This window comes from Stenella coeruleoalba (assembly GCF_951394435.1).
Source record: "Stenella coeruleoalba genome assembly, chromosome: 10".
NCBI lineage: Eukaryota > Metazoa > Chordata > Mammalia > Artiodactyla > Delphinidae > Stenella > Stenella coeruleoalba.
This window is the reverse complement of record NC_137156.1, coordinates 94,430,742-94,457,468: the sequence shown is the minus strand read 5'-3', so window position 1 is coordinate 94,457,468 and position 26,727 is coordinate 94,430,742. Positions and strand designations below refer to the sequence as shown.

Genomic DNA, 26,727 nt, shown 5'->3' with positions numbered 1-26,727 from the left:
AAGTTATTTTTCTCTTGCTGCATGTAAGATTCTTTCCTTATCTTTAACTTTTGACATTTTAATTATAATGTGTCTTGGTGTGGACATCTTTGGGTTCATCCTACTTGGAATTTTCTGAGCTTCCTTGATCTGGATGTCTGTTTCCTCACACAATTTAGGGAGGTTTTCAGGCATTATTTATTTAAATAAGTTTTCTGCTCCTTTCACTCTCTCTTCTCCTTCTGGGACCCCTGTAACGCAAATATTGGTCTGCTTGATTTGGGCACCTGTATTTTAAGCTATCATCACTTTTTCTCCTTCCTTTTTCTTTTTGCTGCTCTAACTGGGTGAGTTCACTGATTCCATCTTCTACTTCAGCTAGTGTGCTGTTGAACCACTCTAGTACATTTTTCAGTTCAGTAATATTATTCTTCAGCTCATGACTTCTAGTTGGTGCTTTCCCATATTTTCTACTTCTTTGTGGAAGTTATCACTGTGTTCATCCATTCTTTTCCTGAGTTCTTTGATCATCTGTATGACCATTACTTTTAACTCTAGGTATGCCCCCCCCACTGAGATTTTATCTTGTTCTTTCACTTGAAACATATTTCTCCATTTATTCACTTTGCTAGATTCACTTTGTTGATTTCTATGCATGAAATAAAACCACCAGCTCTCTCAGTCTTGAGGGAGTAGCCTTGTGTAGGAGATGAACCTTCTTGTTCCACCCTGCCATAGCTCTTGGTTGTCTCTCAAACCTTTATGATTGTCCAAGCAGCCTATTTTATTTTTAATAGCTCCTTGTATTTGAGGGTGTGCCAAGACCTGTCAGTGTCCCAAAGAGGGGGGGATCTCAGGGAAGAACTCATCACTCCCACCACTGTGCTCATCACAACACCAAAATCTGCACAGATTTTCTTCACGGGCCCTCTGTTGCTTCACTATATTTATTTGTTGTAGTATCTATTTCAGAACATGGCTTTTATTTGCAGGAAGTATAAAAACCTGCTTTTATTATCAAATAATAGGTAGAGACAGTTCCCTATCCCAGGTCTTCTCCTATCACTAAATCTCATCCTATCCTGAAGTCCTAGTCGAAACTCTGGTCTTTGCGATTATTTGTAATTTTCTTAATTGTTACGTTATGTTAAAACGAGGTACGTTCTGCTGGGTCCTCCCACTAGACTAGGCAGAGCTGTGTCTCATCCATTTTTTATCCCCAGTGCCTTGCACACCAAAGGAACTTTGTGAGAGGAAGAGAGGGCTAGGGGAGAAGGTGAGCCTGCTCTTCTCTTGGCCTTGATCAAGGCCCCTGACACCCCAGTGGGATTGATGGGAAGAAAGAGTCTGTCAATCCCTGGTGAAACACCAGCCTTACAGTTACATAGAACTTAAATGGTCAAATAAGCACAGGCTCCTGCAAAATGCATCCAAGATTACAGGATGTTATAGTCAAATGTCATGCCTGCTGTGTGTTAAGACCACGAAAGCTTTCCTGTGGAGACAATGACATTATCAAGTGTTAAACCAAAGTAGAACTTATCAACTTCGACCTTGATCCTGCACATGCTCTTGGGGAAAAGAAGCCTTTGTGAAACATACCTTTTCTGATTTGAAAAGGATTCCTTTGCTGTGGATCAATTCTCAGGGTGTAGAGCAGAGAAAATGCAAAGGGATGGAATCAACTGCATGTAAGATGCCAGCAGATTGTATTGCGAACACAAGCCGATGCCTGGGAACGCCCAGTCCCAGGCCTTTTTTATACCAGTGCCACCATTCCTCTTGGCAATTGCCAAGTTCCCCAGAGAACTGTTTATATATCTTGAATGACTTTGAAAGTCTTGCCTTGGGGCGATGATGCAGTAGATAGAGGTGACAGGAATCCTGGGGGACCCTCACGTCCACGGCTGTTATCACTAGACTATAGTGCCATCCTGGCAAGTACCACCTTAAAAAAAGGCTGTTTTTGTTCACCGCCACATTCCCAGAACCTAGCCCCCCACCAAAAAATCACTCAGTGCATTTTGATTGAAAGATAAAATGAACGGATGAATGATCAGCCAGCAAAAGCTTCATAAAATCCTTTTCTGTACATTCCTGGGTTAGTAGAAAATCCTTGCTGAGTGAAGAAAAGGGACACAACATCAATACCCAATAGGTAAAGAAATTTGGCTAATGTTTCGAAAATGTTTAGTTTGTGAGTGGGTGTGATTAGAGAAGGAATGAGTAGCGAATAGCAGTAGCGGGCGGCACACGGAGGGCTGCCAGAATCTAAGATGAATGAACTTCAAACCAGAGAAATCCAAGCACATAATCTTTTACTGCTAGACAGTTCTAAACGTAATTGATGAACTGCCAGAAGAAACACACACAGGATTATGGCTGTTGCTTCAGCTGCAGTTGAGCCAAATTGATATTTAGCCTTGTGCGTAAATAGGCATTTTGTTGCACATAACTGGACACAGTCTTTTGCAGTAGACAGGCAAGGTCTCGGCGAAGGCATCAAATATCCATGTCCCACCCTTGGAAGAATACATTAGCAGCTGTGCTGGCAGGAAAGAAGAAGCCAGGAGTCAGCATTAACTCTTTCGGGTAGAGAGAGTACGCTCGTGTGATTTATAATGAGAAATATATATTTAGTCTTCATTTCTGGCACAGAGCTCCTAAAAGCTGTAGAATGTCCTAAATGATGAGTGTCTTAAATGTCTTTTGTTATGCTAATGAGGTGACTTCTGGAAAGTGCCTAAGGATGGGGGCTGGTCGCCAGAGGAGCCAACCCCATGATTAGAGGGTTGTCATTTTTAAGCCCATCCCTTGATTTCTAAGGACAGGGGCTGGAGATTGAATCAATCACCAGTTGACAATGATTTAATCAATCAGGTTTATGTAATGTAACCTCCTCAAAAAAAAACTCATAAGAGCGAGACTGGGGAGCTTCCAGGTTGGTGAACCAGAACCCTTCCACATGCCACTGTGCCAGGCTCCGAGCTCCTTGAGGACAGAAGGTCCTTTGTTGGAAACGTCTCCCTATTTCTCTCTTCATCTGGCTATTGACGTGAATCCTTTAACATCCTTTGTAATAAACTGGTAGTCTAGTGAGTAAACTGGTTCCCTGAGTTCTGTGAGCTACTCTAGCAAATTAACTGACCCCAAGGAGGGGGTGGTCGGAACCTCTGATTCATAGCCAGTCATTCAGAAGCACAGGTGACAACTTGGACTTGTGATTGGCATCTGAAGTGGAGGTAATGTTGTGGGACTGAGGCCTTAACCTTTAGAATCTGATGCTGTCTCCAGGTGGACACTTGTAGGATGTTCAACTGATGTTCGAGAATTGCTTGGTGGTGTGCATCAGAATTGGGTGCAGAATCTTAAAGAGCATTAACTGAACCGAGGTCAGACACTCCTGTTGGAGAAGGTGGTGTTGGCATGAATTAATAAATGCATGTCGCCACCTACTTCAGAGCTTCACTCTATTTAAAATACCAGAGTTCTTTAGGCCTCTTCAGACGTCCTACCCAGTAAATCTGAGATCACACAGTTCCTAGATGGTCCGTCCCTTACAGTTCAAAAAGTTCAGAGTAAAGCACAATTAGAGTCAAAGGGTAAAATCCAAGTCCCTTCACTGGTAGTAAGAAATAGATTGTTATCAGCAAACCAAAACACAGAAAAACTTCCTTCTCCCTTAAACTCCACCCTGGTTGTGTTTGCACGGTGCTTATGTGAGACGTTTGCTAACATCAGGCTTTGACAAGCTGTCTCCCGAAAGCAAGCCCGGCATTAACGAGCGGCTGCAACCTAGGTGACAAAAATCCAGAACTGCTGTCGGCCCATCCTCCCCTCATTAACTTCCCTTTGTCTTTTCTTGCCACACACAGCCCACCTTGCCTTGCCACAAACTCCTCCAGTCCTCCTGTTCCCAGACCCTGCCCAGTCAGCCCACCCCTCAGGTCCGCCCTGGTCTGCCGAGTCCAGCCCTGTTCACTGCACTCACCAGCCAGCCACCTCACTCACGACTGCCCTGGCCTCCACCGCTCTCTGCTCCCCAAACCCCAACAGCTGTCTATTGCTCTGCCCTCAGATTCCAGCGTAATTATCCTTGCCACTTGCCATCACTCACTTAGCAACATTTGCATCCTCTCTGGCTTTGCAGCCATCTGAACACTCCTCCCTCCTGCCTGGAATAAATGCCACCCCAATGCCAATTCTAATCTACTTTTCTGAGGACCACTGTAGTTAGAGTTTAGCTAGTTAAAACTCTGCATCAGGGCATAATCATTTTTAAAGACTTAGGCCAGAGTAGCAAAGCTGTCAACATATAATGAATGTCTGAAATGCACAGGACGTGACTTATATGACCGACCAAAACAAAAGAAGGATGGAGATGACACTTCATTTCCCTGAGTTCATCATCATGGCAATTAAGGAGATCATTAACATAAAGAGCTTAATTTAGCATGAAGCCTGAACATAGAAAGTATTCAATATTAGCTACTGTTATTATTGTTTTTTAATTATTTCAACACCATTGGAATAGTAAGTTGAGAAAATGCCCACTATAAAGACTGGGCTGGACGAAGGAAAATAGAGGAAAACCGACCTGGAAATGAAACATAGTAAAAGCTTAAAAAGAAAATTCTTAACAAAACTATTTTAAGTGCTAGTGAAGGTGTGGGACTGGCTAGGGAGAAAGGAGTTTTGACTAAGAAATCTTCTGCAGTGTTGGTTGGGGTATTAGTTTGATAGGGCTGCGGTAACAAAGTTCCATGAACTGAGTGGATTAAACTGCTATAGTTTATTGTCTCACAGTTCTGGAGGCTACAAGTACAAAAGCAAGGTGTCAGTAGGGCTGGTTCCTTCTGAGGCTGGGAGGAAAGATCTGTTCCAGGCCTCTCTCCTCATCTCCTTGTAGATGCCGTGTTCTCGCGTCTCTTTACCTTGTCTCTCCTCCATGCGTGTCTGTGTCCAGATTTCCCCTTTTAATAAGCTTCCAGTCATACAGGCATGAAGACCTATCCTACTCCAGTATGACCTCGTCTTAACATAAAACATCAGCAATGACCCTGTTTCTCAATAAGGACTTGTCCCAAGATACTGGGGGTTAGAGTTTCAAAGTGTGAATTTGAGGGCGACAGAATTCAACCCATAACAGAGATATAACAAGATGCTTAAAAATAGACACAGCCGCAGATAGTAATTCCAAGTGCCAGGTACACAAAATACATGGGTAATAGTGAGCAATTATATTTTCTTACCTGAGAAATATGGAAATATTCTCAATAGCCAGTAATGGGTATATGATTATCATTCTCAGTACACCTTCTAGTGAAATCTTACACAACCCTTAAAAAGAATGTGTTGGGCCTCCCTGGCGGAGCAGTGGTTGAGAGTCCGCCTGCTGATGCAGGGGACACGGGTTTGTGCCCCAGTCCGGGAAGATCCCACATGCCGCGGAGCAGCTGGGCCCGTGAGCCATGGCCGCTGAGCCTGCATGTCCGGAGCCTGTGCTCCACAACAGGAGAGGCTGCAACAGTGAGAGGCCCGTGTACCGCAAAAAAAAAAAAAAAGAAAAAGAAAAAAAGAATGTGTTTATTTAAGACATTTCCAGTATATTGTTAAAGAATCAGATATATTTATTGGATTAGGTGAAATAATTGTAACAATTTCTACATAAAATGAACCAATAAATTAACTCTATTAAATCTAGGAAATGCAATTAGGAGAATTACAAGAATTAAATAATACCTGTTTTTATATTTTCCAAGTATTCTACAATTATATGTTACATTAAATTGTTTTTATAAAATGATATTTTAAAGTATATTTTTTAAAACACAGTGCATCGAACAGTTTTCTAGTTTCAATCTCACCTGGATTTCTGCTTACCAAAACATCTGTGTACCTTACAAAATTCTATGAAACAGATTCTTATTTTCATCAACGTCAATTTATTTTGCTCAATTTTTAGACTCAAAGAAATGACAGATGTACTTGTTTTTCCTTGTTTCACTACGTATGAGTCACATTGCTGTGTAATTATAATGTTACCACCTTATCTGATACAAAAAGAATTAGCTGTTATTGACCCATTTATTCAAATAACATTTTTTGTCTCATGCTTTCTCAGTGCCAGGCCCAGTGCTAGACACTTCGGGGTGCAGAAATAAAAGAGCCACATTGTCAAGTCAAAAGAGCATAAAAAGTGATGGAAAAAGTGTCTTTAATGAAAACTTAAATGTGCATTCCTTTTGGTGAGGGCTTGTGCACACAGATTTTGGTTCACCCTAGCCTGGCCAGCTGTATTTCTTTTATTGATGGAAGCTGTCTATAATGTGTTTAGGTTTCCATTTATGATATACTAGAAGTGTAATAAGGCCTAGCTGTAAATTATTGGCATTTTCACTCTGTTTCAGTTTGACAACTTGAGTGGAATAAATAGTTAGAGGTCCATTGCTTTTCTGTGTATGGAGGTAATAATTTCACACAGACTGAAGGTAGTGGTGATACTGAGAAAAATTATCTTTTTTTGTGACTGTTCTATTGGGATAGATGGGTGGTGTTCAAGCCTTAACAGAACTCATGTAATTTATCTCTACTGTCTGCGCAGATGAAGATGATATCATCAGTAGATGAACTATGGGTCAACACAAGACTTGTTTTCCCGCAGAACACTTAAGATTGCTGTATTTCAAAAGCCCAGGATAGGGATAGCTCCTGCGTGTACGAACATTTTCCTGGTGATTAATGCCACACCGTTCAGGAAAATAGATTCAATTTGCCTCTAAAAAATGAACCGAAAACTTTTAGCAACCTATGAATTTCTTTTGTCAAATACCTCATTTGGCTCTCCCTGGAAAGGAGAGAAAACGTGACTGCGGTAGGTGATTTTATCATGGCCCATTGCCTTTGGTTTTCAAACTGTATGAAGATTTTCCTTTTCTTTCAGAAAATAACTTGAGTAGGGTCAGAACTGATCATCATAAGTACATGCCATGTCACTCTGAATAACTGGGTCCCAGGGCTTTGCCAACACAGCCACCCAAGGCGCACATGAGCAGCGCATACTTGGTTGGCAGTCTAGACAGCAGTTCTCAGCTGGGGGTGATTTTGCCCCCCAGGGGCCATTTGGCAATGTCTGGAGACATTTTAGGTGTCATCCTGGGGGCTGCTGCTGACATCGAGTGGGTAGAAACCAAGAATGTTGCTAAACATCCTGCCGTGCATAAGAGAGCCCTCTACAAGAAAGAGTTATCCTGTCCGTAATGTCAGTAGTGCTGAGCTTAGGAAACCCTGATGTGATATTTCATTTACACCATGCCCGTGTTTCTTTTCTCCTTCTAAATAGTCGAATGTCACATTGACTAATTGAACAGCCAGACAGTTGGATGAGCACTCAACATGTTACCTGAAGAGGTGAACATCTTGGATCCCACTCGTAGGAGTTGAAAAGGTAAGTTCTATTTTAACAATTCTTAACAGTTGTGTAATGACTCAGCACAGGGAGCCACTGTGGGCCACATTCAATTTTGAATGAATAAGTGTTAAAAGGTCAAGGTAAAAAAAAATTAATGACGTTTTAAACATGAAATAGGGAGGAGTCAAGGTTCATGATGCCTCTCAAAGTCCCTTGCAGGATGCTTTCTTGGTGATAGAGATGGTGTTTAGATAAGACACCTGTAACCACGCATGGCCCCGACCACTGCCATGGGAATGTCAGCTTGAGTACGTCAATAGTCACATGGGTTGAGAGCTGCCAGTCTATAACATACAGGGAAACATCTGGAAAACTCTTTATTCTCCTGTTTTTATTCAGGTGCCTGTGATGGATGCCCTTAGAAATTCCTTCCTTTAACAATTTATGTTGCCAAAACAATTAGGGCTCCCAACACCAGGAGGCTTTAGAGGTGTTTTTGAATATTAATCTTTCTTAGAGGTTTTCTGCTTATGCCAGATTAGATAATATGGTAAATGGATTTGAAACAAATTAGTCCAGAACACATTTGCATTAACGCTTTCTGTTTCCTAGAAATGTTCCCCTGGTTAATTGTTAGATAGCCCATCGTAAGCAAGTTATCAATTAATTGCTGGAAAATGTAGTGTTTGTATTACTTTGGTCTTTAATTGGCTACAACTTTTCTTTCTCATTAAATGCTAATTGAATTGTTTAAGTAAACAAGGCCATTAGAACAGTAGTCAATTCTTTGGAAAAGCTGTTTAATGAAACACAAATTTCACTTATAGTTATGAATCAATTTTTCTATAATAAATAGACCTCAGAGTTGGATTTCTTTTTAATTATGGAAGTTGAATAGTCTGTTTCCAAGGAGCTAATGTACCTAAACCTCTTAACTTTCCTGAGGATGGTAAATTTCTCATTGTACTAGTGTGTATATCTTTATATAATGTGTAATGTCATTTATTTAGAAAATGAGTGAACTTTAAAAATAGTTTGTCTTTAAGCTCTAACTTTAAAAGTGACCTGTTTGATAGAAACTTTAAAAGTATGCCAGTGCCTACTTTTGAAAGTAGAGAATCCCAAATAAAATTTAATATTCTTTATTACTTTTACCCATCATAATGAGAAGTTCTTTCTTTTGGAGTATCCTTTGGATGTTTCTCCAAGTCACAATGATTTAGAAGGGACAGGATTATTTTCTGCAGCCATATGTCTATTTTAAAAATACTTTTACTTAAATTCTTTGTGCCTAACATGACCCCTTATTACTGAGTAGTACTTCCTCCATCATGGATTCTTAATGTTAAAAAACCAAAACTGAGTAAGTTTTTAAATCTTACTGGCTTTAATGATTCATGATCAAACAGCATCCAGTCTAACAGATGAAAAGGAGCTCTGAGGAGCTGTGCTAATTGAAAAATTTTTACAGGCAGGGGAAACAGGAAGGAGGCAGTTATACTAGGCAGAATATCAGGTTGGTTATTGCAAGGTTACCGTCCTTTAGGGGATGGCAGGGGGTCTATCCAGCAGATTACCTACTAGTGCCAATCAGGAGATTTTTGAGGCACTGGTTTAAGATTTATTTCTGAGAAAGCCAGAGCTGTGATTGTCTCAGTGTGGTGACATGGGGCTTAGCGTCAGTGACCCCATTTTGGTTCTGCTGTTTGTAACAATCCTCCCCCTCAACCCCCACCCTGCTGCGCACTGTTGACCAGACTCTCAGATTAACTGAGAGATGTGATCAAAACTTAAGGCATCAGCACCATGACCAGCTGCTGCTCTGGAGTTCTCACAGCTTTTTGCTGAGTCTCTGAGTAGCATTCACAGGTCACAGGGTCAGGTTCACAGTCTTTAAGTTAGTCATTCTCATTCCTTTTCTGCAGTTCTGGTCTTATGGTGATTATTTATTTGGTGATTATCAGCTGTGAGCATGCATTTAAAGCTTTTGAGAGAATACAGTGCACCAGGGAGACTGCTTTGATCATTCTAAGCAGGATAATTCCCAATGTTTGGGCTGTACTTCAGGTATGGGTCCCCAAGACCCAAACCACTCGGAATCAAATATGTCAAAGAAAGACCCGAATGAAGGAGTCACTTTTTCAAGCCAACTGGCTTATTCAGTGATCGTATTGTAGCTGAGTGTCATCTTCCCTAGAGGTGTCAATCCAAGAGCAGCAAGTGGTGGATGGCCATGGCACAAACACCTCCTGACTCAGCTGAAAAAGATAACCAAAGGTTATCTTATTATTAAGAACAACTTTGGCCAGAGATTTTGCTGTGGGATTTTACTAGGGATTTTGCTTTAGCAGTAGATTCTGCAGTATCCCCAAGAGTTAAGGAGAGATTCCTGATCACAGCCTTATTTTCTCTTACTCCTAGCCAGGGGAATAGGGATCTGCCAAAGGAAGCAAAGTTTGAATTATGAATGCTTCCTGGTACTTTGCATTCGAGTCTGTGGCTCAGGACTGGAAAGATGACAGCCATGGAGGCTAGTACAGTTTGAGGTTCTATAGACCACACGGGAGGTTTGTAGAAAGCCTAGACACAAGGTTCCCAGGGTTTGGGGCTGCTAAGCAGAGACAGGGAAATGGATGTCCAGAGTCAGAGAGTCTGATACAAAAGAGAGGAGGCTGTTTATTTCAGGGAAACTGAGGCACTGGCAATCAAGGAGAACTTTGTGACGGGCAAAACTACCGTCACCGGCATTGTGGCAAATCCAACAGTCGCCTGGAGGTTGGTTTACCCACCTTCGCAATGGCCTGAGATATATGAACAATGAAATTATCTTTCCAGATCAGAGCAAGGCAAAAGGTAAACAAAATAATCACGAAACCTTACTAGTGTAAGCATTAGGAAAAGAACGGTCAGAGAAAGGAGGAGGAATGAAAAGAAATATTCGTGAGCCACAGTCTTGGGAGGAAGCAGTCTTCCTCTGTGTTAGCTATTTCTCTTCCTTGTCAGTTATTTGATTTTGAGGTCTCCAGACTTTGCCCAGAATCAGATGTCAGGTGGAGCCTTCATCAGTTGTTCAATATGCAGCTAAGGTTTAACACCTTGTAATGTGACAGTGGTGTCAGTGGTCAGGAGTACTTAGTAGGGTCCGTTCCATGAATTTCAGTTCTGCAAAAGCATCAAAGTAAAACAGTAACTGCATGTCAATAACAAAAGACTTAAAATGCTCATGGTTACAGAAATGACAAGAAACTTTGGTTATTTCTGTGGTATAGATAACTTCAGTTATGACTGACAGTATTATATCAGGATATATCCGATTTCTAGGAATCTTGTACAATTTCTAGAACACTTTTATTAATAATATGCATCTATACAAATAAAACCTAAGAAGGTTTAGCATCATTTTATTTGATAATGCTTCCCATATAATTTAATAAATAAACTTAATTATTTTAATATTTTACCAGAGACAGACCCTTTGAGATTTTCCAGGGGTGCACTGGGAAATCTCAAAATTAGTTTGAAGTCACAAATTTAGAATTTGCTTTACCGCAAATACTAGTGAAAATTTTAAGCCATCTGAGCAGGTAATCTTAACTTATTCCATCTCTCAGAAACATAATTTAGATCCAACTGTTCTTTTATAAACTAGTAAGTTTTGTATTATCGTACCTATCTCATGTTTAAAATTTTGGGAATGTCAAAAGGTTTGAATATTTGATTAGACAGGATTACAGATCATTATGAAATAATACTTCATTATATGGGCTTCCCTGGTGGCGCAGTGGTTGAGAGTCCGCCTGCCGAAGCAGGGGACACGGGTTCGTGCCCCGGTCCGGGAAGATCCCACATGCCGCGGAGCGGCTGGGCCCGTGAGCCATGGCCGCTGAGCCTGCGCGTCCAGAGCCTGTGCTCCGCAACGGGAGAGGCTGCAACAGTGAGAGGCCCGCATACCGCAAAAAAAAACAAAACAAAACTTGATAATATATTTAACCAGAGTGACAATAGAAGTTGTGAACACAGTTGTGAATTAAACTTCACCTGTTGTAATATTGAGAAGATCCAGTTTTCTTAAGTAATCACAGACCTGATAAAGACAACACAAAGCACTGTAAATCTGGATGAGATACAAAGTCCGGGTAGATTCCTTAAAGGTAAGGAAGTTTTACAATCTGTTATCGAAAGCAGGTCAGAAGTCTAAGAAAACTTTTTCTTTTTAACAGAAAACCAAATTCTACTTTGGTATTGATGTACTTTTGATATTAAAACTCATTTTTAAAAAATAAATCGATCCCAATCTTAGCCAGCTTGAGCACACATAAAATTCCTTTCCCAGGCTGGCTTTTGCACAAACTTTCTACACTGTTTTGTCTCCATTCAGACTTTGTCCCGTGCTTTTTGTTATCTTCTCATTTTGCAGCCACCACTTATTTTACTTCCCTTGCCCACTTAACATACACAGTTGTTTCCTTTCACCCTTATTATTTCTAAGTAGTTTTTTTCCACAGTAAAGTATAATTTGATTTTTGAGGTCTTTTTATTTTTAAATTTACTTTTTATTTTATATTGGAGTATAGTTGATTTTACAATATTGTGTTAGTTTCAGGTGTACAGCAAAGTGATTTAGTGGTACACATAGATCCATTCTTTTTCAGACTCTTTTCCCATAGGTTATTACCCAGTATTGTGTGGAGTTCCCTGTGCTATACAGTAGGTCCTTGTTGATTATTTTATATAGAGTAGTGTATATATGTTAATCCCAAACTCCTAATTTATCCCTCCCCTCGCCACCTTTTCCCCTGTGGTAAGCATAAGTTGATTTTCTACCTTTGTGAGTCTGTTTCTGTTTTGTAAATTGGTCCATTTGTATCGTTTTTCTTACATTCCACATATGTCTTTCATTGTGAGTGTATAGAAATGCAAGAGGTTTCTGTGTATTAATTTTGTATCCTAACTAACTTTACCAGATTCATTGATGAGCTCTAGGAGTTTTCTGGTGGCATCTTTAGGATTCTCTATGTATAGTATCATGTCATCTGCAAACAGTGACAGTTTTGCTTCTTCTTTTCCGATTTGGATTCCTTCCAGTTCTTCTTCTTCTCTGATTGCTGTGGTTAAAACTTCCAAAACTATGTTGAATAATAGTGGTGAGAGTGGGCAACCTTGTCTTGTCCCTGGTTTTAGAGGAAACGCTTTCAGTTTTTCACCATTGAGAATGATGTTTGCTGTGGGTCTGTCATATATGGCCTTTATTATGTTGAGGTAGCTTCCCTCTATGGCCACTTGCTAGAGAGTTTTTATCATAAATGGGTGTTGAATTTTCTCAAAAGCTTTTTCTGCACCTATCGAGATGACCATGTGGTTTTTATTCTTCAATTCGTTGATGTGGCATTATCACACTGATTGATTTGCAGATATTGAAAAATCCTTGCATCCCTGGATAAATCCCACTTGATCATGGTGTAGGATCCTTTTAATGTGTTGTTGGATTCCGTTTGCTAGTATTTTGTTGCGGATTTTTGCATCTATGTTCATTAGTGATACTGGCCTGTAGTTTTCTTTTTTTGCAGTATCTTTGTCTGGTTTTGGTATCAGGGTCATGGTGGCCTCGTAGAATGAGCTTGGGAGTGTTCCTTCCTCTGCAGTTTTTTGGACTAATTTCAGAAAGATAGGTGTTAACTCTTCTGTAAATGTTTGATAGAATTTGCCTGTGAAGCCACCTGATCCTGTACTTTTTGTTCGCTGTAAGTTTTTAAATCACAGTTTCAATTTCAGTACTCGTGATTGATCTGTTCATATTTTCTATTTCTTCCTGGTTCAGTCTTGGAAGGTTGTACCTTTCTAAGAATTTGTTCGTTTCTTCTAGGTCTCTGTGCCAAAATGGCAACTTCCGGGAGAGCTCAATCCCTGGCGCCTGTGCCACCAGTGTCTTTGCCTACACAGTGAGCCACAGCTGACCCCTGCCTCCCCAGGAGACCCTCCAAGACCCACAGGTAGGTCTGGCCCGGCTCTCATGTAGTCACTGCTTTGCACTGGGTCCCAGCGCACGTGAAAACCTGTGTGCGCCCTCCAAGAGTGGAGTCTCTATTTCCCCCAGTCCTGTGGCGTTCCTGCACTCAAGCCCCTCTGGCCTTCAAAGCCAAATACTCTGGGGGCTCCTCCTCTCGATGCCAGACCCTCAGGCTGGGGAGCCCGACGTGGGACTCAGAACTCTCACTCCTGTGAGAGAACCACTGTGATATAATTGTTTTCCAGTTTGTGGGTCACCCACCTGGCGGGTATGGAATTTGATTATATAGTGGAACTGCACCTCCTACCTTCTTGTTGTGGCTTCTTCTTTGTCTTTGGATGTAGGGGATCTTTTTTGGTAGGTTTTAGTCTTTTTTGTTGAGGGTTGTTCAGCAGTTAGTTGTGATTCTGGTGTTGTCATGAGGGAAGGTGAGCTCAAGTCCTTCCACTCTGCCATCTTGTCTCCTCCCTCTTGATTAGAATTCTTAACCCTTAGAATCCTTAATCCCTAGTGAAAACTGAAAAGCAATTGTGAACTGTTATACTAGCATTCTGGATCAGAAAATTTATTGATATCATAATTTCTAGAAGTATATTCTTTCTCATAGTAAATGTTTCAATGTAACAGAAAGAAAACCAGTTTACTAAAAGACCCAAATATCTTTAGTTCCACTAAAATGAATCCAAAAGTAAACTTACGCTTAGTTTATCTTATTTGTAAATGATCAAGATATTCAGTAAATATCTATCATTTAATTTATCTCAGTGTAACTGTAATGCTTCAAGTTACCAAAAAGATTTTGGAAATTATTTTTAAGTAGATATATCATAAAGCATAATTATTGTTGAAAAGTTATTTATAAACTTTTATCTTTCTTACATCTATTTAATTTACTTGTTAACAATTATGTTTAGATTACTCCTGAAAATTTCTATGAGACATTAAGCCGCTAACTATCATCTTAAGTTACCTCTCTTGCTGACAAGTTCTATAGTGAGATGACATGAGTTTATCTGACTTTTAGTAAACCTAGGTAGAATGAAAGTCTTCATTTAATATTTAATGCTGATAACTGTAAAAAATACCTGCTTTTTTTTTTTTTTTTGCGGTACGCGGGCCCCTCGCTGCTGTGGCCTCTCCCGTTGCAGAGCACAGGCTCCAGACGCGCAGGCTCAGTGGCCATGGCTCCCGGGCCCAGCCACTCCGCGGTACGTGGGATCTTCCCGGACCGGGGCAGGAACCCGTGTCCCCTGCATCGGCAGGCGGACTCTCAACCACTGTGCCACCAGGGAAGCCCAATACCTGCTTTTTTTAAACAACAAACAAACTAGCTTTTGTTTACTTTGCTTACTGAAGATTATCCTAGGTCATGTGAACTTGAAAAACACTTGATTAGTTTTTATTTCTGAAAGTATATTTAATTTATACAGTCTTTGTCTTTAAGTCAGTTAAATAAAGCTCTTTACAAATTAATTTTGGCAATACTATCTAGAAGTAGATAAAAATCGCACATCTGTAACTATACATATAGACCTATAGCCAGGCACAGAGATCTTATAGCTTTTGTTTTAAAATTTTAGACAGGAGATGAGTATGACAATGCTTATAAAAGAACTAGTTTATAAAAGAACAGTTGGATCTAAATTGTGTTTTTGACATACGTAATAAGGTTACCTGCTCAGATGGCTGAAACCTCTCACTAGTATTTGTGGTAGAGATTTTTCAGGGGCCTAGTTTTAAAATCACTAGGTTTTTTGCTTTTAATAAGAATTACCTTGGTTCCTATAGAAGTCTAGGTAAAATAGTTACATCCCAAAAGGCACAGAGAAAGACTGCAAGGACTTTTGTTCCCTACGTCCACATCTTTTACATCTATAAGCCTCTTGAGATGAATAGGGGAGGTTTGTGGATTGGTTAAAAAAGGTTAGGTGGGTTTTGAATTGCTTCTAGAGATGCATGGAGTCTTGTTAAGACTCATTTTATAAAACCAACACAGTTGTTTTTAATTCCTCATAGACTCGGGTTGCAACCTGAATGACCTCAAAGGCTCACCCAGCCATCCAACTGTGTTATCTCCAACCTGCTGCTTTATGTCAGGGATAAGATCTTCAGGTAAGATGGAAATTTGGGATGTTTTTCTTTCCCTCTGGATACATAGGTTCATTTTAGTTTAGGGGAGAAGGCCTAAAAAAAAATTCCTATCATGCTTTTAACCATAGAGCTACTTAAAAAAAAAAATCATTTCAGATGTCTTGTCAGGTTTCAGCTGGGACAAATAGTAAATATTCCTGGCAGTACTGAACAACTCCATGGATGCAAGAGGTGTCCCCATAGAGGGTGCAGAAGATACTACCCTCCCAAGATCCAGAGCTACTCCCAAAGACAGCCAAAGAAAGACAGACAGACTTAGACCAATTCCCCTCAGGACACAAAATGAGACAAATCAGATGGCAGTAGTTGTCCCTGGGAGAGAAAGTGTCAATAACAAATAGGGCTGGGTTTGTTAAAGGGGAGATGACATGAAAATTTACCTTCATCTCATGACTGCATACTACCGAGATTCAGAAGCGCCGACTCTGGTAAGGATTCTCACCCGTCACGGGCTTCTGCCAGTTTTCCCAGGATCCCGTCTGCAGGCTCCAGAGCGAGTGGGCTTTGAACTATGGAGTGGAACACAGATATCTACCAGAATTTCCCAAGGTTTTCATTAATTTTCATTTTAGTTTCCTCTTAGCTGTTTACAAGAATAATTGCTAGCAGTTTACCAGAGAACTTCTCAGACTCCCATCAACCCTAGGAGGAGTCCATATGGAGGTCCTCGTTCAAGGGTAGATATGAGGGTTTTGGTAAGGCTACCGACGTGGCCATCGGGAAAGGCAATTCAGGCACAGGATCAGTAGACTGAGTTCTCAGGCAACGGAGGCTAGATTTTGGGTACCAACAGCCGTGTTTCTTGTTGTCACCAAAGCTGTCAGAAGTCTTCTTTGGATCCCATCAGCACCTTCAAACTGTTAACCAAAAAAATCCAACCAAATAAAATTTAAAGACATTATGGGCTGTATTAAATGATTCATATATTGGGCAGCATCCAATCTAGCAGCTCGAGAAAAGCTCTGGGGAACTGTACAAAATGAAAGAATTAGAGAGAAGGGAGCAGGAACAAGGAAGTTATACTAGGCAAAAAACAGTAGTTGGTTATTGCAAAGTTTCTTTCCTTTATGGGATGGCAGGCCCCTATCATACAGATTACCCTGATTGCCTTAAGAGTATATTTCTGAGAAAGCTGAAACTATAATTTTAAGCCAAATCCCACATGGGTGATGTGGGGCTTTTAGCATAAGTGACTCCAGTTTGGGCTGTTGTTTTGTTTTTAACATTAATCGAGTTAAATAGACAGTTAAATGAAAGACCTCATGGTGCTTGCTATGAACATTATAATAATGATAAAGCTTCAAAAATATATGCTTCTTTCTTTGTCCCATAAGCAAGAGAACTAACCTTAAAAATGATTTCTTTCAGGGCAACTTATATCAAGCTCAAATAACATCTGAAGTTTTGGGTAAAGTATCCAAATTTACATATTCTCCAAAAGGGCTGGATAATCCAGTAGTTTAGGCCAGACAATTTTGCATGATGTGTGACAACTAAGAAAATAATTTTTGAAATTCTGTACAAGTTTCGCTATATCTACTTCCCCTTCACTCCAGGAAAGTCCATAAAGTTCACATCATCCGTTGCACCCAGTACAGCCGCTCAGTTCCCTTTGGAGCAATCCAATCTTAAGAAACTCTAGAATGGAAAGGAAAAGAACTGCCTCAAAAATCTGTTGGGAAGCTGGGGGGAAAAAATGTCAGATCCCAGAAATAGAGATACCTTGGGATATAGGGCAATAGTAGTTCATTTTGAAACTATTTTCTGAAAACTTAGGTTAGAAAGATGAATATTACTCCCTCTCAGATTTTCTCATGCATGACAGAAAATGTAAAAAGATGAATAGCAAAAAAAAAATGACAATGATGAGGATGATGATGAAAGATTAACAAACATGATGTTAAGTGTAGACAGAAGAATTGAAAGCCCCTAGGAGAAACTGATCAAAAAGTTCCTAAAACTGGGAATGATGATGGCAGGGACACTAAAAATAGGTTGGTTGTGGCATTGCAGTAATGGAGATCTTTAAGTGTCTAACCATATAGTCTTAGAAAGTTAGAAAGAACACAATGAGATCCTAAAAATAAATCTAGCACAAAAATGCAAGACCTATAAGAATATATAAACTTACTGACTACACATAAGAAGACAAACTAATGGCTAGGATTACTAGACTACTCAGAAATATAAAGAAGTTGATTCTTTTGTTCAATGCAGTTCCCATCACCGTATTACTGTATATCTTTTGTAACTTGAGAGTTATGCTAAATTTTATGTGGAAAAATAAGTAGATGAGAATAATCAGGACAATTAGGGGAAAGGAAAATGAAGAAAGAGCACTTTTGAAAGCAGGTGGGTGTCAAAGTCTTATTTTAAAGCTATGGTAATGAGAGCTGTCTGTCTGGTTCTAGCAGAGAAATACCCAAAGGCTAGGGGGAAAATCAGAGGTTATTTAAAATACTGATTATACATTGGAATTTATCAAATGAAAAGAGTGCAGAAGGATGACATTCAATATGATGTTCAGACATATACGTTGAAGTGGCTGTGGGGAGAAAAGAGTGATATCCATATATTAATATGTCTAAGCACTAAAAATATAAATATCAGATAATGTTTAAGCAGAAAGAAGAAACACGTGAGAATAGTAGAAAGACAGAGGAGATTATATAGGGACTAAACTGACAAATTTAACTCCATAAAAACCATAAAACTCCCATAACTAAAAACACAATAAACAGTAGCCAAATGATAAACTGAGAAAAGCAGGTGTGATACACAATGAGCACGAAAGCTGCTTATTCCATACAGCAGCTTTTCCTCAAGTGTGTTGGTCTCAGAGACCCTCAAGTACTTTAATAATTCTTGAGGATTCCCCCAAATCCTTTTCCTTTTGGGGATTAAATATTTACTATTTTGGAAGTTAAATCTGAAACATTTATAATTTTTATTTTTCATTTATTTAAAAATAGCGATAAAGTCATTAACGGAAATAATGTTTGCATTAAAAATGTCTTTCCAAAGCAAAAATATATAAATATAGAATGGCACTATTTTGTATTTCACTAACTGTGATAATTCATATCTGCTTCTGCATTCAGTCTGATGTAATAGCCCGTATCACGTGGCCTCTGCAACCACAGATGAAAAAGCTAGGACAGGGAAACTCCAGAAATTATGGACTCAGCATCATTAAGGACTGGAACCAATGCCAGCAAATACCTACCTTAAAAAATAAATAAATAAAAGTAGGCAGGAAGAAAGATGAACTCTTACCACGTTAAGCCACTGTTGCTCGCGAGCTGGTTGACACCAGTGTCAGTGGAAGACACCAGTCTTCACAGATCAGACTCTGTATCTGAGCAGTTCCATCTCGGCAGCAACAGGCCCACACTCTTCTGAAGAAGCTGAAAGCGAGGTAAACCCCACGTTCCAGAGCCCTGCTGGTGACAGGGCTTTGGCTCAGATGATGTTAGTGTAAGCAGCCTGCCCCGTAACTGTTTCCTCCTGTATTTGCCTAGATTAACAGTAACAAGAATCTGGGCTTTATAGCCAAAGAAGGAAGACACTTTAGCTTAGGAATGTGAATTCTAGGGACAGAATGGAAGAAGATCAGGAAAAGAACATGCTATCGAACTCCTAGAATCAGTTTGAGCTTCTAGAGTACAAGATGTAAGAACCAGAAATAATAAGCGAAACAGCAGTGAGACTCTGAGCTCCAGCTGAGCTGTTTCATGATCTGGGTAGGGGCACAGTATGGCCAGCATCATGGGGATGGGAGGCATGGGGTCTGTATTCGTCCATCTTCTGCCTAAAACTCAGCAATGTACTGGTTCCCTGTGGTAGACCCTGTGTTGCATATTTACCTAATCATGTTTCATGTTTCTCCTCCAGGACACACAGAAAGACTGCATTTCTACAGCGTCCCTTGCAGGTAGATTGGAACAAATGTAACTGGGTTCTGAGTCAAGGAATCTGGGAGGACATAATGTAGACCACATCAACGCCTGACCATACACCTTCCCTTTCCTTCCGTTGTAACCTCTGAGGCCACTTGGTTCGGATGGCAGCCTCACTCTATGGAAGACTCCTGGATCCCTGAGTCACCGTTCAGAGGAAAACTGCCCAGGAAAGCCACCTAGCACAAATCAGACTGTTGTGAAAGAGAAACATTTGTTGTGTTTAACTTTTGAGACTTAGAGGTGTATTTGTTGCTATTGGAACTAATACACAACTCAAGAATAAATGTCTTAAATACTATGATACCACTTATATGTGGAATCTAAAATACAACACAAACATACAGTATCTGCAAAACAGAAACAGACTCAGACATAGAGAACAGACTTGTGGTTGCCAAGGGGGAGGGGGGAGTGGAGGAGAGAAGTATTGGGAGTTTGGGATTAGCAGAGGCCAACTAGTATATATACAGGATGGATAAAAACAAGGTCCTATACTGTAGAGCAGAGGGAACTGTATCCAACATCCTGTGACACCCCATTATGGAAAAGAATATAAAACAAGAATATATGTATAAGTGAATCACTTTGCTGTACAGCAGAAATTAACGCAACATTGTAAATCAGCTATACTTCAATACAATTTTTAATTTTAAAAAGTGAATGTCTTGAGGTCTGTAGACATGACCCTTGACTTTGATAGTAGAAGTCTGATTATAAGCACTGACACCTGTCATATTAAATCTAGGGCAAAACATCAGCTATGTGGGCACCAGACCAAAAGCGGAAGAGCAAAGCGGACATAGCTAAGTGCTCTGCCAGCAACTTGGTTTGTGATCATAAATGGAATACCCCTTCGGGGCCTCCCAGAAATATTTGGGGTGGGGGGCAGTCTAAGGAGTGTTCATGGCCAACAATCACGTGAATGGAATCATTATTTTGTTACCACTGTTTTTAAAACATAGGACATGTAATCTTTTTTGATGTCACAGGCCAGTAAATTGGGATTATACTTGTGTCATGCTAAAAAAAAAGATAATAATAATCAAAAGCTGATCTCAGCTCCCAAGTCCAAAAACAATAATCACACTTAGCCCCTTGCAAAGGTCTGCTTCAGTGTGTCTCCAGGGCCTTGTGATCTCAGTGCAACTTATCCAGCTCAAAACAAACAACAAAGCTTACTTACGTTTCCGGCAAGTTAAAGAGAAGCCGTCCTGGAGCAAAGACTCCCTCTGCCAAATCGGAAGCTACTTCCAACCTACGCCTTGAGGAAGGACTCCGACACTTGTTTCGCAAGTCAAACCTGTATTTACTCATGTGGTAACCAGCCGACCGACCCCTGGGTACAGTCCCAATAAACGACTGCAAGAAAAATAAAAGAACGAATGATGACCTATGGAAATTTCATCACCATGTGTGACAAAGCCCATAAACTACTGTTCACAGCAGAGCAATTATTCGGACTCCCCTCCAGATGAGTGAACTGTCAATCATTTTGTTTGCGGATAAGGAAAGCTTTCATCTTTAATTACAACCACCACATTTTGTTTTTTAAATCATTTCCTAATTTTAAAAACAAAACGATAGTACCAGCATTATTGCATATTCCAAGCAGACTTACTTGTGTGTGATTTATCCAAAACATGAAGCACAACCTCTTCATCTTTCTCCGTTTGAACTGATAAAAGCCTTAGAACGAACCCAAAGGCCCACATTTAGCTCCAGTCCATTAGTCCGCCTACTTTCAAGATAAAGCACACTAAATTTTTTATTGTGTAGTGCGAAGGGAAATAATCCCCCCACTACAGGACCCACACCTTTGAATTATTCAGAGTTCTCATTTCAAAGTCTTTATAACTCAGGGTGCCTCTGGGACTCCGGCACTTCATTTACAACTTCGAGAGGCCTTCGGCACCTCAGCTGTGGGAAAAATGTGGACTTAAATAAAGATGATTGGTATTAATGCCAAACCGAGTTTATATTTTCTGTAAAAGAAAAGGAGGTATCTCGGTAAAGTCAACACAAATATTACGATCAACTCTCTTATGAGACAATACTTTAGGAACTCAGTTTGTTTTAGTTTTATCCTATGTTCTTGGGTAAATGCGAAATCTTGACATGCTTTACAAAATGGTATTCAGGAGGCGAGAAGGAGACTATAAGAAGCATTTCCCAATAGTTTTTGATATTGAAAGTAGCATTTCCTAAATTCTCATTTTCAGAAGTGACCTAGAATCAGCAAGGTTCTAGGTGAATGTCATTCATGACGCAAGTCAGTTTTACAAAAGTCATCTACCTTTAACATAAATGTGTTCATGTTTTCTGCTCTTGACGTTCTTCCTTGCTTGGAAGTGATGAAATAAAATTTTTACTTTAAGGCAGGACAAGAAAATTTAAACGTAAAATTCTCTTTCTGTGTCCATTTCAGTCACCTCCCTCTCTCCCTAGTGTGCAGTGTACACCTGCATCACACATTTACCAGACCTTCTCAAAGATGGGATTGCCTGCTGGACCGTAAAGATAGATTTCTTCTTTTCCTTTCTTCTGAGGCAAGCAACGTAACTTGTTAAAAGAATAGCATTCTTTCGCAACTCTGTAAGGGATCATGGTGAGTTGCTACTCACTTGGTACCTGCTTACCTGGATTATACGTATCCTTGGTGGACTTTATGTAAAATATCCGTGTGTCATTTTGATGTACAATCCTTTGTCTCAGAAATGTTTATGACTGTGCCTTTGACTTGAAACACGTGGAACAGTTCTCAGAACTTTCTGAGAGTCTGTCTCCTGGATCATAATCCTCAGTTTGGCTCGAATAAAATTCCCTTTTTCCTTAACTTGTTAGTTGAACCTTCTTCCACAGAGGTGATTTTGCAGTGAGTGTATATTATGTTATTGACCACAGATGAGTAATTCACATTTAAATTGATATACGTTGCCTAAAAATTTTCCATCCACAGTCACTTTGCTTTAGTTGCTGGGTCCTCAGAGCTGAGGCAATCAAGCAACTCTTGTTTATGGCCAGAGCACTGCTGAATTCTGATTAATGAACCACTTAAGATCTGACTGTTCTCAACATCAAGTATGTCTTGACAGCAGTACAGACCACACTGAGCTCTCTTACCGTGAAGTAACATGGACTGTGTTCGATATGTTACATGATACACAATAATTGTCCTGTTGTAAACAGTGGATTCTCCTTATGAAAAGTCCAAAACACAATACCAGTCTCTAAGAAGAGCAAAAAAAATATGTGCCCATGGATGCTGTAGTGTTTAGGCAAAGGGCCCAGGTGTGAATTTTGCCTTCGCTTGAAATAATCCCTTTAATGTTCAACCGTACAACCAGGAAGGAGTCCAGTTGCGATCTAACCTGAGTTCTGGACACAGGGGATGACCTGACTCTAGTTTACCTTATGGCAGAAATATTCTCTCAATATTCTCCTGTACGCTAAGTATGAGAGGGCAGAAACGGAGGCTATATATATAGCTATTTGAACATGGATTCTATTCAGAGAAGACAAGGATGCTTAGAATTTTCAGTGGTCTTCATGACAAAGAAAACCTTTTGTCCCTAAGAATTCATATTATCATGTAAATTACCAAGTCACTGATATTATGACACTGACAATAATGAGAATTAACTTTGAGCGCTTTGCTTACTACGTACCAAGCGCTACCTGTCTCATTTAATCCTCATAACTTTCGATGATATAGCTAGGACCGTTATCTCCCATCTTGCCAACAAGGAAACCAAGCTTCAGCAGGAAGTAATTCATCTAAGGTCACGTGGCCTAAAAGACCTGAGCCAGCTTTGAATCCAGAAGTCTTGTTTTAGCTCCTGTGGTAAACTTGTACCTGGCCCCCCAGGAATCTGCATCCCTGGTAGTCACAGCCTTCCGTGCTTCTCTTCTGAAAGTTGGTCCTGTCTGATGAGAAAGATGCTCTCCGTCATCAGTCTCACGCAGGGCTCCTCTGAGCCCCTTCTCGAGTGGGCCTCAACCCTGACCCAGTAAAGCCTTGAACGGAACGTTGACACGGTTTCTAACAGCTCCAGGCCACATCCTAGGATGACTGTCATCCCCCTTAAAGTTCCTGCCTGAGAAAACTCTAGGTTGACAAAAAAATGGACTGTTCCAGCCGGCGCCTGAAGACAGGGTCTCTGAATCCCAGCCTCTCTAAAAGGGAAGCAGTCTAATTTCCATAAGCTTTAGTTAGCAAACCCAGATGGGTGTCACATGGACCAAGCACTGCTTTCCGCTTTATATAATGTTTCACTTCCCTGAGTCTATTTAGACCCTGCTCATCTCCCTCTTTATTGCTTTGCTCTCCCTTTACAACAACCAGTCACCTCCGTACGAATTGAAGTTGAGTTCAGTTCACACTGGGCTCGTTTCCCTACTGAAATAGTTACTGCTGTTTGAAATCTATCCTTACCACGTTAATTAGTGGCTGTGACAGAAGCCTGTTGGATTCAGCAGAAGAGATGCAGAGTGGCATCCTAGGCTGGGTCATGGAAGGCCCTGCAGCTTCTACCTTCTCTCCAGAGCACTCACCTTTGGAGACCTCAGCCGCCAGGCTGAGGCGCCACACAGAGAGGTGATGCAGAGAAGGCCTGAAACAACATGGAGAGAGATACTTCTGGCAACTCAAGTCATCCCATCTGAGCAGAAGTACGTTGTTCTCTCTGAGCCCTGTCCAAACTGCAGATTTGTCAGCAAACTAATTGACTGTTGTGTTTTAGCCACTCAGCTTTGAAGGGATTTGTTACCTAGCAACAGATACCTGGAACAGCCACTGCAAAGCACAGGCTCTTTTCACTCTCCCAGGATCCCTCTTTTACTTCATAATTCTCAACTCTGAAGGCCATCTTCAGCCCACCCCAACTCACTCACTCACAAATACGCTCACCAGGCTGAGTGAGGAGGAAGATTAAGCCCCAAGCCCAACTCCAGTCACAAAGAAGGTAAAACTAACAAAAGAGAAAAATACCTACTGTTTCAAATGAAATGTTGGTGCATATATGAAAGTCTTTTCTTTCCTCCTTCTTAAAGAATGTGTACTTCCAACATGTTGGCTAATTTCTGTTTGCTGATGAGAATTTTCTTTGAAAAATAATTTTGGATTTTGAGTAAAATGATACCAAAGTATAGAAATCTGAACTGATTTTTCATTTACATGTACATGTATTCCAATATGTTAAAAATCAGCTTGCTTGTACCATCAGTAATCTATCTACACAGGTAATGTGGTTCAATATAGAAAAGATTTTCTTCATCTGGGTCAGGTTTCTAATATTGTAAATTTGAAGTTACTGGGGAAACATATCACATTCGTGCCACAAACAGCACTGGACTGTTAGTTGCAAAATGAAACAAATTGAAATTTAATTCTCATCACGGCTTCTGAGGGTCATTATCCTGGAGGGAGGAGGCGGCTTTGCTCCTATAAACCATGACTCCTGAACGGGCTTCACATGGCACTTAGAGTCATCAGACCCCTGAGTATTTACTAGTTTGCACTCACTTCACTGGAAACTCACTGACGCCTTTGGTGACAGATTTGGTGCTTTGCTTTACACTGTGCTTGACAGGGAGCTTGGCTGTTCAGCCACAAAATTTTATTCCTTGTGAATCTCATCACCTCCCATTCTCCTGAGCTGCAGAATGCGTGATGGGCCTCCAGGATCTGCCTCAACTTGCCTTCTGTGTAAAGCTAGTTCGTCCTCTGCTAGTTAGGAACCCTGTTATTGGTACCATCATACAACCTACCTTAACATGGAGTCGGGGACAAGTAGAATGTGGAAGGGCTGCTCTGTGACTAGATCAGAGTTTGCAAAGCCCCTCAGCAACTTTCAGTCTTTAAAGACCCCCTTGTAAGCTTCAAGGGTTTTCATTCCAACAAATAGAAAAGGTAACAACTTTTCTCCCAACGCACAATTTAACCACTGGAGGAAAAAAAAGAAGAAGAAAGAAATCATCCTTTATCCCTGAAACTTAAACTGAGACTAACAAAACATTCACATACATAATTGGCAGGGCTCAAAAGTCCTGAATACTTCAGAATGATTTCAAATATTCGTTCACTGGATCCCATATCTACCAATATATTCTGAGCAGTCACAAAGTGCATGCCAAGTTTTGTTTCAAAAAGTATAGCCACACGCACATGTACTTACTGTTATCATGACATTTTTTTTTTTTGCAGCACGCGGGCCTCTCACTGCTGTGGCCTCTCCCGTTGCGGAGCACAGGCTCCGGACGTGCAGGCTCAGCGGCCATGGCTCACGGGCCCAGCCACTCCGCAGCATGTGGGATCCTCCCGGACCAGGGCACGAACCTGCATCCCCTGCATCGGCAGGCGGACCCTCAACCACTGCGCCACCAGGGAAGCCCCTATCATGACATTTTAATTATAAAAATGACAGGCTTTTAGTAATTCATAAACAAAGCACATAAGCATTAAGTAATAAATATCTCCCCTGCAAATATATATGTACAGAGTTACTGTATGAATTTTGTATGTATGTATAGCTTACACGTTTTAATAAAACTTCATTACATTTTTCATCAACTCTGAAAAAGTGCTGGCAATCCTGTCAACAGCTCTGAACTTGTATGAGATCTAACCCTGAAACCACACAAAGGTACAGCCTAAGCAAGGCCAGCTCGCCTTGTGAAACTTTATGACAGAAAGACTTAGCAAGGGGCCCACATCAGCATCTGTGCCAACAACATCCCCGCAAAAGGGCCCTGAGTGAGACGTTCTACTTCTTCAGAAATACACAGATCTTCTGATAAGGTGGCTTCATTTCACAATATGATTTCTTCGCTAAGGGAGAGGTCTTTTCTTCCTCCAGCTTACAAAAGAAAGTAGAAGGAGATAGAGCTAGGGTGGTCCAGGGTTGAAAACAGTGTAATTGTAGCCTATTATCCAAAAATCCCTGTGATAAATATATCTCGGCCTGAAGGAGGTAGAAACTCCTGTAGCTGGTCTTCTCTCTCAGAGACACGAATGGGTTCCTAGTCTTACACGGTAGAGTTTCTCCAGCACTTGTCATTCCCTCCCCCTACCCCAGGCCGAGGGACTGATTCGAAAACAGAGCAAGTGAAGCCAAGAGCATGACTCTGGATTCGCAGTTGGCTCAGTGACCAAATGCAGAGCAAAAAGTTTGAAAATTTATATTCCTGGTTATAGAGGGCCCAAGCAAGCATACATTCAT

General features: G+C 40.6%; 2 long non-coding RNA genes across 2 annotated transcripts in view; one reads left to right on the top strand and one right to left on the bottom strand.

Annotated features, from left to right (window-relative positions):
- LOC307193338 overlaps positions 1–16,935 on the top strand; it is a 61,582-nt gene extending 44,647 nt beyond the window's left edge. The window contains exons 2-5 of the long non-coding RNA XR_013830302.1: positions 7,322–7,426; positions 13,254–13,380; positions 15,414–15,509; positions 16,917–16,935. This is a non-coding gene — a long non-coding RNA (uncharacterized lncRNA). The remainder of the gene's footprint in view (positions 1–7,321; positions 7,427–13,253; positions 13,381–15,413; positions 15,510–16,916) is intronic.
- On the bottom strand, positions 10,512–18,927 carry LOC307193339. Its single transcript, XR_013830303.1, has 3 exons — positions 18,825–18,927; positions 15,929–16,057; positions 10,512–10,552 (listed from the first exon to the last, which is right to left on the bottom strand). It is a non-coding gene; the product is annotated as an uncharacterized lncRNA (long non-coding RNA).
- Positions 18,928–26,727: the final 7,800 nt, after the last annotated feature.